The sequence below is a fragment of the Anoplolepis gracilipes genome, chromosome 14 (assembly GCF_047496725.1).
Source record: "Anoplolepis gracilipes chromosome 14, ASM4749672v1, whole genome shotgun sequence".
NCBI classification, from domain to species: Eukaryota; Metazoa; Arthropoda; class Insecta; order Hymenoptera; family Formicidae; genus Anoplolepis; species Anoplolepis gracilipes.
In genome coordinates, this window is record NC_132983.1 from 7,622,260 (window position 1) to 7,640,867 (window position 18,608).

The 18,608-nt window shown below is 30.9% G+C and overlaps 1 pseudogene; it reads left to right on the top strand.

Annotated features, from left to right (window-relative positions):
• The window catches only part of LOC140673319 (cytochrome P450 4C1-like), a 157,834-nt pseudogene that overhangs the window by 135,911 nt on the left and 3,315 nt on the right, over positions 1-18,608 (top strand).

The window sequence follows — 18,608 nt, forward strand, 5'->3', positions numbered from 1 at the left end:
TTAAACATCTCTCTAAATATGATAAATTTTGCACCGCCTTCATCGTAAGTTCCCTTCTGTTCTCTTACATCACAGTATCGATTTCAACCCTTAGACGATCCTGTGTTGATAATATTTAAAGTATATTGTTTATTATTCTGATTTTTATGTACATGCATATAAATATATTTTTATTAACCCCCCTGCGGTTTAATCCGAGTCTGACTCGGGGTAAGCGGACTGTGCCCAAACCGTTAACCCCGAGTCAGACTCGGGGTAACATTTTCTTTCATAACTTAAGAACCAGACATCGTAGGAACATGAACCAAGATGCAAATTAAAGCTAAAGAATTGTACTTTTCAGTGATTAGTTATATTAATGGTAAAAATTACTATTTGCAAAGTTGTGCTCATCTAAATATTGTGAAAAAATATGAATTTTTGAAAGGTACAAAAAATGTAAAAAAGCAGTTATTAGTTACATATATTAACTAAGAATGATATTTTGGAAGTTTTTGAGTATCTAATTTTAAATTTGTGGCAAAATTTGTTGCTGCAAAATTCAAAATGGCGTAGCGATAAATAAAATAATTTAACAAGTAATTACAAATTAAAATAAATTATAATTATTATAGTAAAAACATATTTCTATCAAAACATTCTCAAAAATAAATAAATACATAAATTGTTACCGCTCGTATTCTAATCTACAAATAATTACTATCTATTGGTCCAATAAACGAGCAAATTGAATTATATGTTCGCGAAAATAATATTTATTGTTCTAAATTACATTGTAGTAAACGTTTCGACTGTACGCAGTCTTTCTTAATACATAATGAACGTAAATACAAATGCTAATATTACGTGTGACGGGAACTACAATCAATGTCAGAAAGCATGTGGATAATTTTCTTTTTGTTATCAAAAAACTATAAATTTAACAGTCAATTCCTACGCAAGAATTACAATATTTTTCCAACATCGCAAGTTACTAGTAAGTCACTATTCTTTATTCGGTTGAAGGCGAGAAATTACAATTATTCACCAACAACGATCTGTGCGTATTTGGATGCGTAAAGTTGCAAATTCTATAAAAATATTAAAATTACGTTGACGTTATTACATGAAGTTAAAATCTCGAAAATAACCAATTAATTACCATTTTTTAATTTTTTTATTCCCCTCTAAAACTTACTTGTGTTTTCATTGTATTGTCAAAACGCTTCCTTACTAGAAGAGACATCTCACTTCCAACAGACTCCACGCTATACTGTTTACTACGATGTAATTTAGAACAATAAATATTATTATTTTCGCGAACATATAATTCAATTTGTTTATTGGCCGAATAGATAGTAATCATTCTCAAAAATTTATAGAAATCTACAGAAACTGAGTTTCACGCAAATAAACATGTATTATAAAATTTATTACTTTTAAATCCGCCATTTTGAATTTTTGTAATTTTGATCACAAATTTGAAATTAGCACCATCAAAACCTATTATATAACCTGAAAGTAAATATTTTTCTTTGCAGGAAAAATTTAATCATTTTGATACGATTTCTGTCATTAAATAGAGCCGCAAGAGGATTAAAATCAATAACTCTTGATAAAGTGAAAATAAATTTTTTATATTCATTTTAAAATCATTTTTTTCTCGATATATATGTAGAAACTAATGTACAGTGAGTCTCGAAATTAAATGTCAAAACTTTGGTAGCGTGAGAGATCGATAAATTAAGAAAAGAAGTTCTTAAACGACTTGCTCGTTTTTGCTCCGTTTTGAAGAAAATCATAAACAGCTATGTTGACATATTTAACGAAATTAGAATATGCGACATTGAAGTTGTCTGTATCATACAAATATGTAATTCAAATTATAACAGCGTTTAATATTCAAGAAATTATTATTATTCTCACCAAATTTTATATTCGATGCGAACAGTAATAAACAAATATAGAGGAACGTGGAGTAGAACGGCCAATGTAAGCATTGAGCAAATTTTCAACATATTAAAAAAGAATAAATCGATCTTTTTTTACTAAAAATATTCTTTGGAATATCCACTATAAGAAAAAACACATGTTTATTATAAAATAATAGTTTAAATAGACAAGATTATTGATTTAGTAAAAGCCTAGATTTTCGTGATATGCTTTTCATGCGGGGTATAATGAACTACCTCCAAAACCTGTTTATTTCATTAACATTGATGTCTAAAACTTCTTAAAAGTTGTATATTATAATATAATATATAGAACATAAGAATATAGATTTGTATTTTTAAATGATAACTATAAATTAATAAATGAAAACAATTCTCTTGTTATAATAAATATTTTTCTCTTTAAAATATGAAAAAATATCCTTTAATGTAATAATTTTTGGTATTAATTTTGACAGCATCTATGTATACTCTCTTTCTTTCTTTAATATAAAAATAAAAAGTACAACATTTCGTGGGCTAATATTTCATTAAGCCTCAAAACGTATTTATTTACTTTTGATTATATAAAAAATTATAATTAATCAATTTTTACATAGACACAGTATGAAATTAATAAGAAAAGATCATTTTAAAACATAAATGTATTTACGGTAATAAAAAATAGAATTTTATCATTGTTTATCTTATGTAAATATATCGAAGAAATACAACTCAGTCGCGGAGAGCACAGCAAGTGCATTAAATAATTTATAACAACTTTCAACTAAAAATATTGCGACCACTGATAACAGCACGCAGAAAGAGACACCTAATAGCAATAATTGCAACATATTTCATGACATGGTAGCATCTCTGTAAAAAGATATCGACTCTGCACCATTATACCCCGCGGTGCCGTTCTACCCCACGTTCCCCTATAAATATGAATACTTTTATAAATTCTAAAAAAAAATCATTTTTTAAATAAAAACTGTTATAGGACTTATATAACAGTTTTTCTTTGAATTTCTTTTGTTAAAATTATTCAAATAATAAACTGAATTAATACGTGTATGCGATTTACAATAATTAATATACAAATAAGCCTCTCCTAGGCCTTCTCCTCCTCTCAGATTGTCAGGATCGTCAATATCTAATGTTTTATACGAGACATACTTTTTTTAATTTGTTTAAACCGCACAAAAGTAAAATCGCGCAATATTTTAAACCGTACATAAGTACCGTAAAAACGTACGATACTTTGACGGTAAATTCTCAAATTTCGGAATAAACGAGCTCTGATTAATTGGGACACACTTGTTGAAGCAGACCATGCTCCCAACAATCGGTTATTCAATATCAATCGCGCGAACATGTATCTTTCTATACACGACATACATCAGCCGTGATGCTGAGACGTGTAAATGTTGTCGCGCAATAAAAAATGAGGATTAAAAAAACGCCGAATAAACGCCGACAAACGTTGACATCGATTCGACGTCTTCTTTTCAATCAATCATTTATTACTGAAAAGTAATTCTGAAAGAATCCCATTTAGTTGACATCAAATACGACTCTCGACAACAATTTCGTGATCAAAATCAGGATATATTTTGTGAACAAAAAGCCGATCGTGATCGCGATTACGAGACGGAACCGAGAATGTAAACAATAACGCGCTATATGTCGCCAAGGTCGAATGACATATTGTTATTTTATTTACGTATTTTGGAATCGCTTTAGACATATTTTAACGCGTAAGATTTATCGTGTAATAAAATGCGTATGTAATATCGTGGCGAAAAAAGAGAGAGTGTATCGATTAATATATTTTACGCGTTTCTTTATACTGTAACATACACGGAGGCGAAAGGTTACCTCAGCGCTATTGATACCCACATATATACATAAATATCGATATCGATATTATGCCGCGAGCGATAGCAACGTTCCCGAATCGCGGGAGATACTCAAAAACTGAGGAATGCGACAAACAACGGAGCTACGAACGAAAGATCGCCAGAGAATCGAGAGAGTCGAACACGAGACGTCGAAGCGAACAGTTGTCAGCTTATAATCGAATTACACGATTATGGACAGAGAAATCCCGGTTACTTACCGTACATCGGAATCTTTTGATTTGTGCACCGTCACGCGGTCTCGCGAGATTCGCACCAATTGTTATAAACATTCTGTACGAATTAAGTGAAAGTTTCATTTATTAAAGTAAAGATAAGGTAGTCAGTATGTTTTACGGTTACTTACCCGGTTCATCGGCACCTACCGTTTCCCTGCATTCAAGCATCCGTTACTGCACGCCATCCTAAAAAACTAAAAAACTAAAAAACCTAAAAGCTGTGATACTTACCTGTAGTGAGATTAGGGAAGGAACATTCTCAGCTATCTTACAATACTATGTATAACCGCGATTTATTTGCTGCTTTAAATATCGGTCAGAATCGTTTTGTATTTTATAACGCGTTAAGTTTTATCGCGTAGCATAATACGTATGTATTACACACACGCATACGAGAAAATATGCACGCGTGTCATTGTGTACGGCATACTCGACTTTGAGGTGACTCTGACCGAGCGTGAGTCTGTGACAGTTCAGAGTCAAAACACGTACCATCGTTCCGTCCGTCGGAATCGAAATGAGTGAAAGTCACTAATAGGAATACATCTAATAAGTCAGTTATAACGGAGCATAGAATCAATAATAATCATGATTTCTAGTAAGATGACGTAACGATATTAGATAATGAACATCATTATAATAAAAGACTAATTTCTGAAATGGTGTATATATAGCGACAAAAAAATAGTCTTAATTTACAGACTGACACTGATTGTTTACCTGAAATATACTGTAATATTATCAACAATCTCCCAAGCGTTTGAAGGTTGTACATGGAAAGATTTAGAATAGTCGACAAGTAAAAATATCTATTCGTATCATAACCGTTAAACTGTGTAGTAGAACACTGTCACGAAAGGAAGAGAGTTCTGATTAATTTAATCTTAATTGTATAATATTTGTGAATTTTATACAACAATGTAAGTACACGTACTATCATGTATTTGTTCATTAATTTAATCAGATAAACTGACACACCATTATTTTAATCTTAATTTTTTCTCTCTTCTTATCGCATCTCAGTTTTGTTCATTTCAAAATAAAGTAGTTTTATAGAAGTTTGACATATAAATAAATTATATTGAACTATTGACTTGATCATTGAAATGGATGATGCGTTTTGTTTAATAATTTGCATATATTTTTACTCATGTAAATATGACGACTTCCAGGACAATCGTGAACTACAACATCACTTTCACACACCTCCTAATCTACAAGTTGGCGACAGTCACCTGACTTTGAGAATGTCCTCCGCAAGCTTGTACGACGTGAATTTTTTCCATTTTACTCACAGCACGGTTCGCGAATTACATGTTTGGTACGATTACCGACATATTAATAAAAATTAGCCTCATTATAATACAGAGGTGATTAAAGCGTCTTGACCTTTGTCGGATGGTTTATTAATGTTTGCGAATAACTTGTTTGTTTTTTATATTTGGTTTTATTTTTTGTCATTTTAAGGGGCTGAAGAGTGCTTGAAAATATCAAGCCGAAACGTGTGTTTTCTTATATTATTTCATAATTTTCTTTGTCTCAATTCAATACACCTTTAATATATTTTTATGATATTATATTTGTAATAAACTTTATGTACTTTTTATATTCTTAATTTTAATTTTTAACGTAAAAACTACAGCTCTCCATACCTTACACTCATTTATTTATATTTTAGTAAGACAATTTGTTTAAGCTGTCAATTGTCAACTAAAATGTATTGTTCTCCGCGAAAAGGTTTTACTTCAAAATAAAAATTTGTAATTTCTGAAATGTTGCAAATATTGAAAATATTAGAATATTACAAAATTAATTGTGTACAATAAAATTTGTAGATAAACTATCTTTGATCAAAGAATCTATAACTAAAACAAAAGTACAATGTTTTTACAAGATTTTAGAAATTTTATTCGTATAAAACGTATTTATAAATTTTATCTATATCCTCTGCAATTGATTTAAATGAATGACAAACATGGTAAAAGCTATTATAAAATTTTATGATGGCTTTAAATAAAGCTATATAACAATATTACATTACAAAATTATTAGTTTTGGAATAATATATAACTTATTGAATTACGGTTTAGAATGATCAGGCCTTGGTTTTACATCGAGTTGTTATTCAAATTGTTACCATCAAGAAGAAAGCAAGGAAAAGTCTTAAAAATATTGTATAAATTTACGGAAAAAGTATGTTATAAATTATGTGTAAATTTAAATTCTTTTTTTTCTTTTATAAAAATTATAATAACTCTTGTAATCTTTGTACTGTAAGATTGCGTGATTATTTATAAATATTAATAACACATTATGCTATTAATATCTATAACGTAGTACTATGTACGATTATTTAATACAAAAAATTATTTAAAAATGATGTTGAAGTGTTTGGATGTAAGAGATCAAAGTTTCTAAGTAAATTTATTCAATTCAAGCTTGATTACACAATCTAATATTATAAATTACTCTAGTAATATTAATGCTAATGTAATTATGCACATTATTTCATGTAATAATACAAAACTTGTCTGGCTTAAAAGTAAATCATTATTTTTAATAAAGTTTGAATTTTAAACAGGAACAGTGTTATATTCTATAATTAAAGCGCGACTTATAAAAATAAAATTTATATTATTTTGTTAATAGTGGCATCTCGAGAAGGATTTTTAACTGATTTGGACATTAGAAAGGAAATCGATACTTTTATGTTTGAGGTACGTATCAAAAAAATTTTTAAATTTATATATATATACATATATATATATGACGACAATTACAGGATCGTGATACTACAGCGATGAGTATAATGTTTTCTTTTTAAACATGTCATATTAGACAATGTATATATTGTTAAATATAAAATAAATTTAATTTGCCTTAACATTTTAAAAATACAATATTATTTACATTTTGTTTTTTAAAAGATTTCTTATTTTTGTAAATTTTAATATTTCGAAAACTTTATATTACGCTTTTCAGAGACACGTAGTACCTGCCGGAACTAATTTACATCTTAATATATGCGGAGTTCATAGCGACTTTTTTATTGGTTTTGTATATGTTCAACATTATAAATAAAATATACATTGTAAACATGTCGCGTGATTTCTTATCTCAAGACACACAAGTGTGTTTTTTGTCTCGTGTCTCCTCATCTCCATTCTTTGATTGATCGCGAATTATGATATTTCAAAGAGAGAGAACTGAAAAATTGTAGGAAAAAAACAAGAGCTCGCTATTATACGTTTAAACGTAATTAACATGTCTATTTATTATACAAAATGTTTTTCCAAATAAATGTATTTTAAGTCTAGAACCTGATATTACACATTTATATGATTAACGAAAATAAACACGGACAAGATACTTTTGTGAAAAATAAAATAAATGTTACAGATTTTTTGATAAAAACCGAACTTTGCTCGTTCTTTTTTAATTAATTTAAAATTTTTAAATTCTTTTTTATAATTCTGTTTCATTTGTTACAACGATATATTATAAACTTGGTATTTTCTTGAGAATTCTAAATAATACCGTGGATATATAAACTATTTATCTTTCGATAAACCATTGATCTCTTGATATTTTCATGTATAGATACATAAGTATAAAATTTAATCAAAATCAAGAAACATACAAACCCCCAGCGACAAATAACAAAAGAGAATGTGCAAAATATGTAGAATCTATTAGCCTATCTAATTCAGAGTTTTTTAAATTACCAAATTTTAGTAATATTGCCAGATTCTAACCAATTATATAGAATATTCCAACTTCTGATAGATTTACCCGTCAATTATTTATTGCAGATAAATATTAGTATCTGTGGTTCTATTTATTAATAAAATTTATCTCTACGAATTAAATTGTTATCTAGAGATATTTTTATTTGGTGATTGAAATAATGAGTAAAATTACCTTTCGGTAAAAAATTTAACATGTAGATATGAAATTTACCTAATAAGAGACTAACGAATACATCTATCAAAAAATTAAAACACCCGACTCTTTCTGGATAGTTTAAATAAATACATCAACAAATTTCGTTGACTAGAAATAAAAAAAGTTATACATATTTTACAAATTTATTCTTTTTTTAGCATGTTTTAATAGATTCAAGATATTCCAGTAAGGTAATCTACAACTACTTTAAATAAGCTTACTTTTGTGATATCTTTTATTCTATATATTCTTTATAAATTTCAATACATTTTGTATATTCTTTATAAATGTTGTATATAAATTTTATATCCTCATTATGTAAAATTTTTAATATTTTAAAAACAACGTGGGATAATAATGTTAAATAAGAAATATAAAATTTTATAGTGCTTGTGTATTTCTATATTTTTAATAAACATAATTTTAAAAGTTATAACATTAGTTTTGCACAAAAAAAGCAGATTTAAACAATATTATATACATTTTATCAATATACTTTTTGCACAACAATTATTTTTATGTTCACTTGACATTTTGTTTTGGTATCGCATCGTTTTCAATGTCAGTCTTTCTTAATGATACCAACTTGACTTATTAGATTAATCATATATAAGAGCAAATGCAAACTTAGTTTAATAAACATTAGGTAAGATCCTCGTACTCTTATCGTACGATATTATGCTATAATTTCATTGCGATTGTAAGATAATAATTGTCGATATAACGAGTGAACTTTGTTCTGGTTTAAGTATACACAGAGCAATGTTAATAAATTAAGTCTGTTGATTAGATAAAAGATAAAAATTTATAGGAATAAAAATTTTATTCTTCTCGTACTACTTATTGTATCAAACTCGTATACGCTTATTAAGTAAAAGTCTATAATTTGTTAAAGAAAGGAGAGATAAGGTTTTTGACAAGGAAAGTGACACAAGTGTCCCTCTTATTTTAATAAATTTTAAATATGTTATCTAAATAAGAATAAGAAATGTTACTTCTATTAAAATAGAATATTCAAAAATAACAATACAAACAAGTATTGTTCGTGGATTTTTCTAAGGATAATTCGAAGTGAGATACTAAACTGCTCAAAGCATGTTCTGGACTAATTTTTATATACTAAATTTTCGAATTACTGAAGCGACAATATACACTTTTCTATGAAAATAAAAATTAGTAAAAAAAATAAAATTGTTGTGTTTGTATATTGTTAATATCGATGTCAATATTTTCATTTTAAAAAAGATTTTAAACAATAACAATTACTATTTTAAATTAATAGTTCCACAATTACTATTTGAAATGGTTCCACAATTTTTATCTTCTCAAATAAAAATATGCATAAGGATGTGTTACGTCCAGACTCGGAAAAAGGATGAGGTAATGGAAGGACGGAAATTACCCTTGCCGAAACGCGTTAAAATCTTAAACGCTTTCGACTCGAACAAACTGTGCAAGGCCTGACCCGGTCAAAGACTTCGAGTGTCTCTTTTACTGGGTCAGTAGGCCGTTCGTTCGGTGGTCTCTATTCGGTAAGGGAATTTAATCCCTGTTACATGGGTCGGGACCTTGTGCGATCTGGGAGTCAGGGAAATATTTTTGTAAGGGTTAATAAATTTAATTAATTAAAATTTTAATTTTATACATTTATTAATAGAAAATGAAAATATATATATAAAATTTTAAAAATTATTAACATTATAATTAGGCGGTTAATCTAACTTATGAATGCGCTGACAGTGTGTGTGTGTGTGTGTGTGTGTGTGTGTGTGTGTGTGTGTGTTGTGAGTGTGTGGGAGTTCACGGATGTTACATAAATTCGGAAGGTCGTCAGTCAGATAATTTGGAGGTGGGCTAAGAGGGACTTATTACCTGACTGGTATTTATACAATAATTCTTAAAATTTTAAAGGAAAGGGCAGGGAAGGAATTACAATTTCTGAAAACTAATCGTGGAAGGAGGACATTTCTTCCAGAGAGCCTCTATTGGAACGGCGAGGGGATATCTATAACCAGGGAGGAACCATGGGACAACGGATCCACCAGGGTTGAATATAAGAACGAAGTAAAGAGTTTCTAAGTCAACGGGGCCAGGTCCGATTGTATACGAGTCGTCTGGAAGGGGATATCGGATCTCTGGAAGGTTAGGTTAGTTATTGAGTAGATATTGGAGAGGATCTAAAGGAGGGGGACGAGGAGCTTCTCGATGTTCGGAATTATCGGGTTGTTCCCTTTCGGTGGAACTTGCGTTTTCTTTCTCGAGGTCGACGACGACCTCGGCAACCTCACGAAGTCTCCCAAATTTTATCTGATTCTTCTTGAGAATCAGGTAAATTTTGAGGGGAAGATGAGGGTGAATCGCCCAAGATGATGGTAGAGGCTGAGGAAGGTGGACGCGGAGGAGGTTCAGAGGTAGAGGGGGTTTCTCTAGAAGGGCCCGGTAAATCAAGAGGAGAAGGGGAGGGGTGTACGAGAGAGAATGATACTAGGGGATGTGAAGGAGGAGGGAAATCTATGGGGGTGCGAAGAGAAGGGTCAGGTGAGAGAGATGGTTCCGGCTCTCTTGAAGAAAAAGGGGAGGCTGGGACTCTGCGTTCGTGTGTAATGATTGTTCGCGGAAAAATTGATTTACTAATTCTATATTAAGATTAGAGATATCGCCTTTAAAAGTATGACCTGCTGTCGCCTAAGCCAACACTCTTCGGGTACGTTGATTCTTAAGATTGCGGCGACGTTTTGCTTTAGCCTTTAGGCGTTTAGGGTGAACGGGCTTCACTAAGAACCCACGAAAATGTTAATAAAACTTAATTTAATGTTTAGTGAAACAGTTTTAATTAGCAAAAATTATAATATTCTTAATATAGTTTTTTTTTGTCATGAAATTATATTATTTCAAACACATAAATATAGGAAGAAGAGAGGAGAGAAAAGAAATAAAAAGGGAATGAAACAAAAAGGAAGGAAGTAATAAATAAATTATAATGAACGTTTAAAGGACCAGAGGAAAAATGGAGTTCCGGAGAATTTTGCTTAATCGCGTATTTTAGTGCCAATATGAAAGGTACCGTTTCCACCAAAATACACAGGTGCCCACTGAGAAAATAGAAAGAATTTGCAGGTTCTACCTACTTGTATTTTGTGCCAGTATACGAGATACCGATTCTGTAAAATACACAGGTGCCCGCAGAGAGAGAGAGAGAGAGAAAAAAATAGAAAGAATTTGCAGGTTCTATTAAATTGTATTTTGTGCCAGTATACGAGATACCGGTTCTACAAAATACACAGGTGCCCGCAGAAAATAGAAAGTGAAAATAAAGAGGATGGGAAATAGACAAACAACAAGAAAAGAAGAGCTAATTATAATGACAAGGATAAAATGAAAAGTAAACCGATCAAACAGTGATAATATAAAAAATCAAGAACTGTCTCACTATAATTATAATAACAAAATTTTAACTGGGAGAGGTGAAACGAACAGATAAAGTTATTTGCTCGGTATTCACTACTTATTGCGTACGTCGATGGTTTTTGTTTTTGGAGGGGACTGGGCAGCGGATTTCGTGGCGTCGGTATGAATTAAACAGCAATCCTGTGGTCTAATCCTGTGCGTTGGATGACACGATCACTTAGAATGTCTGACACTCGATATTGTCTTGAATTTTTAATTCGCACGCAACCACTTCACAAAGAGTCTAAAAGAGATGTGTTAAATATGAGCCAAAGCACATGTCGCGGAATTAAAAGTATTAATACCTGAAAGTGTTAACACCCGAAGAATTAATAATGGAGATGGAATAATCAATTCCGCGTCTCGAAGCCGAGGTCTAAGAAAAGAAAAAATATTAGTACGGTGCACGAGAGATCGAACCGCAATAGTGATGTCGCGGCGCATTACTCTTCGTATTATATACTAGAATTCGTACTTCCTCTCCATTGGACAATTGGACGAATTAGAATTTTAAATAACGCCCTCATATGCTTAGAGGGGTGTTTCTTTCGACTTCAAGTTTCAAAAAGTTCTTCTCTATTGGTTCAAGAGATTTTTCCATTTGGCCAATGAGGAGTTTGGTACCGTCAGAGTCGTTTATCGCTATTTAGAAATTTTTTATAAACAGTTGTCACTTTAGGTGGTCCGTCAGGCGAGATCTCTTATCGAATGCTTCTTAAGTTTTTATCGCCGTTTTAAATTTACGATTGCAGTTCTAAACAACTGCTTCGAGTTATAATGACTCTGTTTTATTTAACCTCTTAGGCTCGGCTAAATTTTGCGCGGGGCTGTTTCTCTGTACGGCAGAGTTCAACGCGAATTACGTGTAAACGATACAGCACTACAATGTATGACGGACAATGCTGTTCTCTACGCGAGTACATTGGAATGAAGTTTTTGATGATTAAATTATAATTTTTCTTAAAGATATGATACACATACTTTAACTTTAACAATTTATTTTAATAATTAATAATACAATTGAGTATGATATATCTTGAAGCACGGTACGACACATAGACCCACGTCACAATCTTCACACTCATAGCGCGATCTTCGTCTTATGTCGTTCTTTGAACATACGATACAATTTCTTAACGCTTTTTTAGATTTTTTGGACTTACAATACGATGGGAAATGTTTTTCGGATAGTCTGAACGGATGATCAACGATAGATTTGCTACAGCTAACATTATTCATATCCCTGTATTTTTCATAAATTTCTTTGAGTAGTTTAAGATGAAACGCTCGCATTGTTACGTTCTTTTTTTCAAGCTTATATAAACAACACGCATTCCAAATTGTCACGTCAAGCAGATGGAAAAAAAATTTCTTATACCATTTGATACTTTTTCGGATTGATTGCACACTCGATATTACTTTATCTCTATTGTCGACTGCACCCATATTGGCAGTGTAATCAACAATACAAGATGGTTTTTGAATCATTTCTCCGGTCCGATAGTTTATTTTTTTTAGTATTTATGTAATCCGCGGAGTGGCAAGTTGACAACATATATATCTCCCGTTTGTCTTGCCACTTGAGAGCGAGCATGTTGGACGATGATCGGAAGCATATTTCACCACTTTCTAGTTTTTCCTTCATGACAGGCATATCTTTTCTTCGCGGTTTTACGATGCCGAACGCGTTCGTTTTATTATCATATAAATAACTGAATAGGGTCGGGCTGGTATACCAGTTGTCAATAAATAACGTATGCCCCTTTCCTAAATAAGATTTCAATAATGTGAGCACAATCTCAGCCGATTTTCCTAGATATTTGTTGTTCATTTTTGTTATATTGGAATCGCTGCCGGCATATACAACAAAATTTATTACAAATCCCGTTTTGCAGTCGCACAATACAAAAGACTTGATTCCAAATTTATTCCGTTTAGACGGGATATACTGCTTGAATGACAACCGCTCCTTATATAACAATAAACTTTCATCTACGCATAAATGGCGGAATGGAGTAAAACAATTTTCAAAAGAACTACAAAGTTTATTACAAAACTCTCTAATTTTTGTCAATCTATTAGAACTTGTTAACTGAATTTTACTAAAATAAAGATTGCGTAACAGAAATACGTATCGGTCTCTGTTCATAATTTTACCAAAAACATCAGTTCGCAAAAATTTATCTTTTGTCCATTATTCTGAAAAATGTAATTTCTTTACTCGCGACATTAATAAACGAATTACAAAGAAATTGTATATTTCACTCAATGTTGCTTCTCCTTCGTGAGCTTTCATGAAAGAGCGCCTAGAAGTGCCCATCTTAAATTTCCGATATTCATTTGTTTTTTCTACAATAAATGAAACTAATTCTTCCGAGAAGAATAGTTAGAAGTAATCGATCGGAGTTGCAGATCGATTAAGCCGAATTGTTATGCCAGACTTGCGGGAATCAAATTTATGCACTTGCGGTTCCAAATTTTCATGTGACCAGATTATTTTTCCAAAGGTCTCCTCTCTGTGCACATCGGAATTTTCTGATTCGGAAGAACTGAGTATTTTCAATTTTTTTATATTCTTCCTACCACGCATGTTGTTGTTTATATCATTTTCGATTTCCGAATCTGTTCCGGAATTGGATCGACATGTTAAAAAGAGCATATTGGTATATTACAAGCAAATGGTATATTTATGTAAATGAAAAGCAACAATTCATACCTGACACTGGCGTATCAAAAACAAAGACTGTATATTCTGTATGTATACTGTTAACAGTGTTATAACACGTTGTAAAGACAAAAGAAGTGTGAAATATAACATATGAAAAAGATCATTCAATTCAAACGGTGAGCCACTAGAGTGAGCCACTATAGTGGCGCGTCGTTCAGAGAGATGACATCCGCGAAAGCCACTATAGTGGCGCGTCGTTCAGAAAGATGACATCCGCGAAAGCCACTATAGTGGCGCATCGTGCCTAAGAGGTTAAAATTCTTTTAGAGTTTAGAGAGCCGTTCTAGTGTTTATGCTCGAATAAATTTCTAAGATTTCTTTAGTTATCTTATTTAGAGTTGGTCTCGCCTTACGGAGGTTTGTTAAAATTTATTGTCCACGTAACGTAAGATTCATGGAGGGTGACTAAAGTGACAGCTCTCATGGTTTGATATTTCGCCGTAGAGTGTTCTCAGAATCACTATCTCTAAATGTTTATGCATTCCTTTTGAAAAGAAAGAATCGTGAAGTCTACAGGACGTAACACTCCCCACCTTAGACAAATGTTGGGGATGCACAACATTTGCAAACTTATTGATTCTTTCTTTTCGAGAACAGCTCTAATGTGTGAGAGAAAAATTTTTTTTTTAGGAGGAGAAAAGAGAAGGCTACCTCCAAAACCCCTTCCTTCATTTTTTCGTTCTCCTTTTATAAGAGCTTTATTGAAGTTATTACATGCATAGAACACAATTTTTATCATTTATATCTATATATATATGTGTACTTTATTTTACGCAATGACTGTATTATGGACTAAGTTCGAGCAAGTAAGATGAGACAAGGGAGGTTGGCCTCCCTTTTTTTTTAATAGTTGTAGGATATTTCTGTTGGTTTCGGATTTTTATGAAGGTATAAGTTGCTCTTTTTATTGCTACGCTTATTGTTTGGTGATCTGGTTATTCTTAAAATTTTTATGCTTCCTCGCTTGATCTTGATGGGAGCGTTGTGTTTAGTCTCTAGATTATTCTATCATCTATTTTATCTTAATGCACGTATATGTATAAAGTATTAGAATTATTTATTCTTATATATATGTATATATATATTTTTTTTTATTTTCTTTTATTTTCACTTAGAACTCATTTCCTTCTTGAATAAGTAGGATATATTTGTCATCTAATTGTTGCACAAAGAGAGAGAAAAAGAGAGAAAGAGGTAAAAAGAGATTCATCCCTCTATTTGTTGGTTGTAGACAGAAGCTCCCCATCCTTCGTCCAGATACTTTTTGTCTGTCTCTAAAAATTTTTCTATACATCCTCTGCATTCAATTGCAGGTTTTATCTGTACTATGGGCTTTTCGCTGGTAGTACAACTCCTTTGATTTTCCGCTGAATTTTTGTGAACCAGATTATGCGGTGGTACAAGGGCATATTCAAGTTTTTGTTCCTCGGAAAGATTACTGCAGCAAGTTCGGCAGATTTTAAAACACTCTGTCATGTGTTAATAAAAGAGTCCCTTGTATGTTGTAACACATCGTAGCTCTACCATGTATCCGCACGTCTCAGGATGTTTCGGATCCACTCCGTCAATTAAATCATAATTTTTGTCTTGTATTCCAGGATATGAGTACTGAGGTATCGGCATTTTCTTCTTCTTTCTTCTCTTCTACCCTTTTATCTCACTCCCCCCTCTTTGTTTTTACTGTAATTGATGAGTATTTAATTAGAAGGAAAATGATTCTACTTCTATATATATATATATATGTATGTTGGGACATTTTGTATATACATATATATATGTATATACAAAATGTCCCAACGAAAAGTGTCACCAGGATTATTATAAAATCTAATAATTTTTTCGAATATAGCTGACAAGACATATCATTTTCGCCTTCAAATTAATTTATAACCGGTCTCGACTTTATTCGAAAAAATTATTAGATTTCATAATAATCCTAGTGGACACTTTTCGTTGGGATTCTTGGAAATTCTTCAGAAATTAATATAAGTGTACATTTATTTAACTTATCTATACGTTCACGAGTCTTCTTAACCAAAAACTGTCAAATATACAATCAATTTAACAGCGCAAATTGATTGCTTCTCGACAACGCACATCGAGATAACTATTTAAATGTCCTTCTCCTTCTATTTCGCTTTCTTCGTCTTTTCTGCTTCAACTTTAAATTAAATGAAACACATATGTATATATATTTAATATATATTGAATATATATATATATATATATATATGTATATATATATATGTATAAATGTATATAAATATATGGTATTTTAAATATAAAGTTTAATATATTAAATATATTAAATTATATAATATATTTAATATATTAAACTTTATGTTTAAAATGCCAGACTTTTTAAATACTGTCCTCTATTACCTGATATTATATTTCTCTCTCTCTCTCTCCCCTCTCTCTTCCCTTTCTCTCTTATCCCTCTCTCCCCTCCCCCTCTCTCTCCCTCCCTCCTTCTCTCTCTCTCTCTCTCTCTCTCTCTCTCTCTCTCTCTCTCTCTCTCTCTCTCTCTCTCTCTCTCTCTCTCTCTCTCTCTCTCTCTCTCTCTCTCTCTTTCTCTCTCTCTCTCTCTCTCTCTCTCTCTCTCAATTTTGTTGTAAAACACATATCATTTATTTTTTCACACATGTAATCCAAGGACCATAGAAACAGGAAATTAAAAAGATAAAGCTTAACTGGTCTAGAATATCACGTCAGGAAGTAATGTTTATCACCATATTGTTATTATTTATGTTTATTTTACTGGTGTGTAATTATTATGTGCATCATGGAAAAAATGGACGACTTATTAATTTTATACTGGAACTACCGGGCTTTACGATTCTTGGCAATGTATTGCAAGTCCAAATTTCAACAGGCAAGTATAAAATTTCTAACTTATTTACACTAATTTACAAACGATCTGTAATTCGTGTACACGCAAGTAAAAGTTAAATTCACAAATTTTCTATTTTGAAATACTTATTAACATTTATTGCATACAGATTATTCATCTAGCATTTATTTTTGCAATATCAATTTGCAATCCATTTTCTTAGTTATCATTATAGTCTGTTTTCAAAATCTGAGTAGAAGTAACAATGAAAATAATGATAAAATTAATTCCTCAACAATTTTATATATTGACAACATATTTTTTAGAAGAGCTAATGAAACTGTTGTTGAATTGAGCTGATAACTATTATCCCATTTTTAAACTCTGGGGTTTCTTCATGCCTGCTGTGTCTATCCGTCATCCAGATGATCTGGAGGTAATACAGAAAATTAAATTTTTTGTAGATTATTTTTTTTTGAAGACATAAAATTATGATTTAGCTAGATTTAAAGAACTTTCGCTTTATAAGTAAATTTTTGCTTGTAAAAAAAAAAGATTTTTAAAAAATGAAAAGAAGCAAACATTGACTCGACCGAAATTAAATAAAAATTGGATATATAATTAATAAATTATTTGTGTATCTAAGATAAAGTGGCCCAATAAACTGATGTTCTTTCTTAAGATGTTTTCGGTAATTTCAGACGATACTAAGTAGCACCAAGCACATTGAGAAAAGTCCTGTGTATGATACGTTAATTCCTTGGTTGGGCACGGGTCTTCTTATCAGCACAGGTAACGTAATGAAATTAACATAAAAGCCTACATATTCTTTACTATATTACAGTCTGTTATCGATCTGTCTCCATCACAAAAAATCCAATAAAATGTTACAATTAGACTTAAATATTATCTTATACAATTAAATAAACAACTTATACAACTTCTTTGTTATAAAAACTAATAAATTTAAAAGAAATTTACAAGTAAAGATTATAATGATGGATAATTTCGCTGTGATACATGTATACTCAAGCAAATAACAGTAATAATAACGACAGCAGATATTTTAATTAAAAATTTTAAATTAAATTATAAACATTATTACACGTGCGCACGTAATATACTTTTAATTTTATTTCTTAATCCTTAAAGCTTTAATTACAAATTAATAATTAAATCTACGTTAATATTTGTTTCAACAATTCTTTCAGTAAGAGTTTTATAAAAAACAGTTTAAAGGATTATAAAAATGAATGTTGCCTTGAGAAGAACCTTGAAAGTGACAAAGAGATAGATGATGTTGAAGTGTTTGGAAGTAAAGACTAACTGCTAATTTAAGCTTGTTTGCTCAATCTAAAATTATTGTTGTAGTATTTGTACAAAACATACGTAATAATATAGCATATCCCAGATAGCCAAGCGTGATTAATCATATTAAACAGACTAATGCATATGTTGTTATACGTTTGCTGTACGTTTGCTAACATGAGAATAGATCCGCAATATTAAATACAACAACATGAGTATTTATATATTATGCAATTAGTTGGCAAAATTTTGAGTGCAAATAATCAGCGAACTGAAACGTTATGTTATCAGCAACAT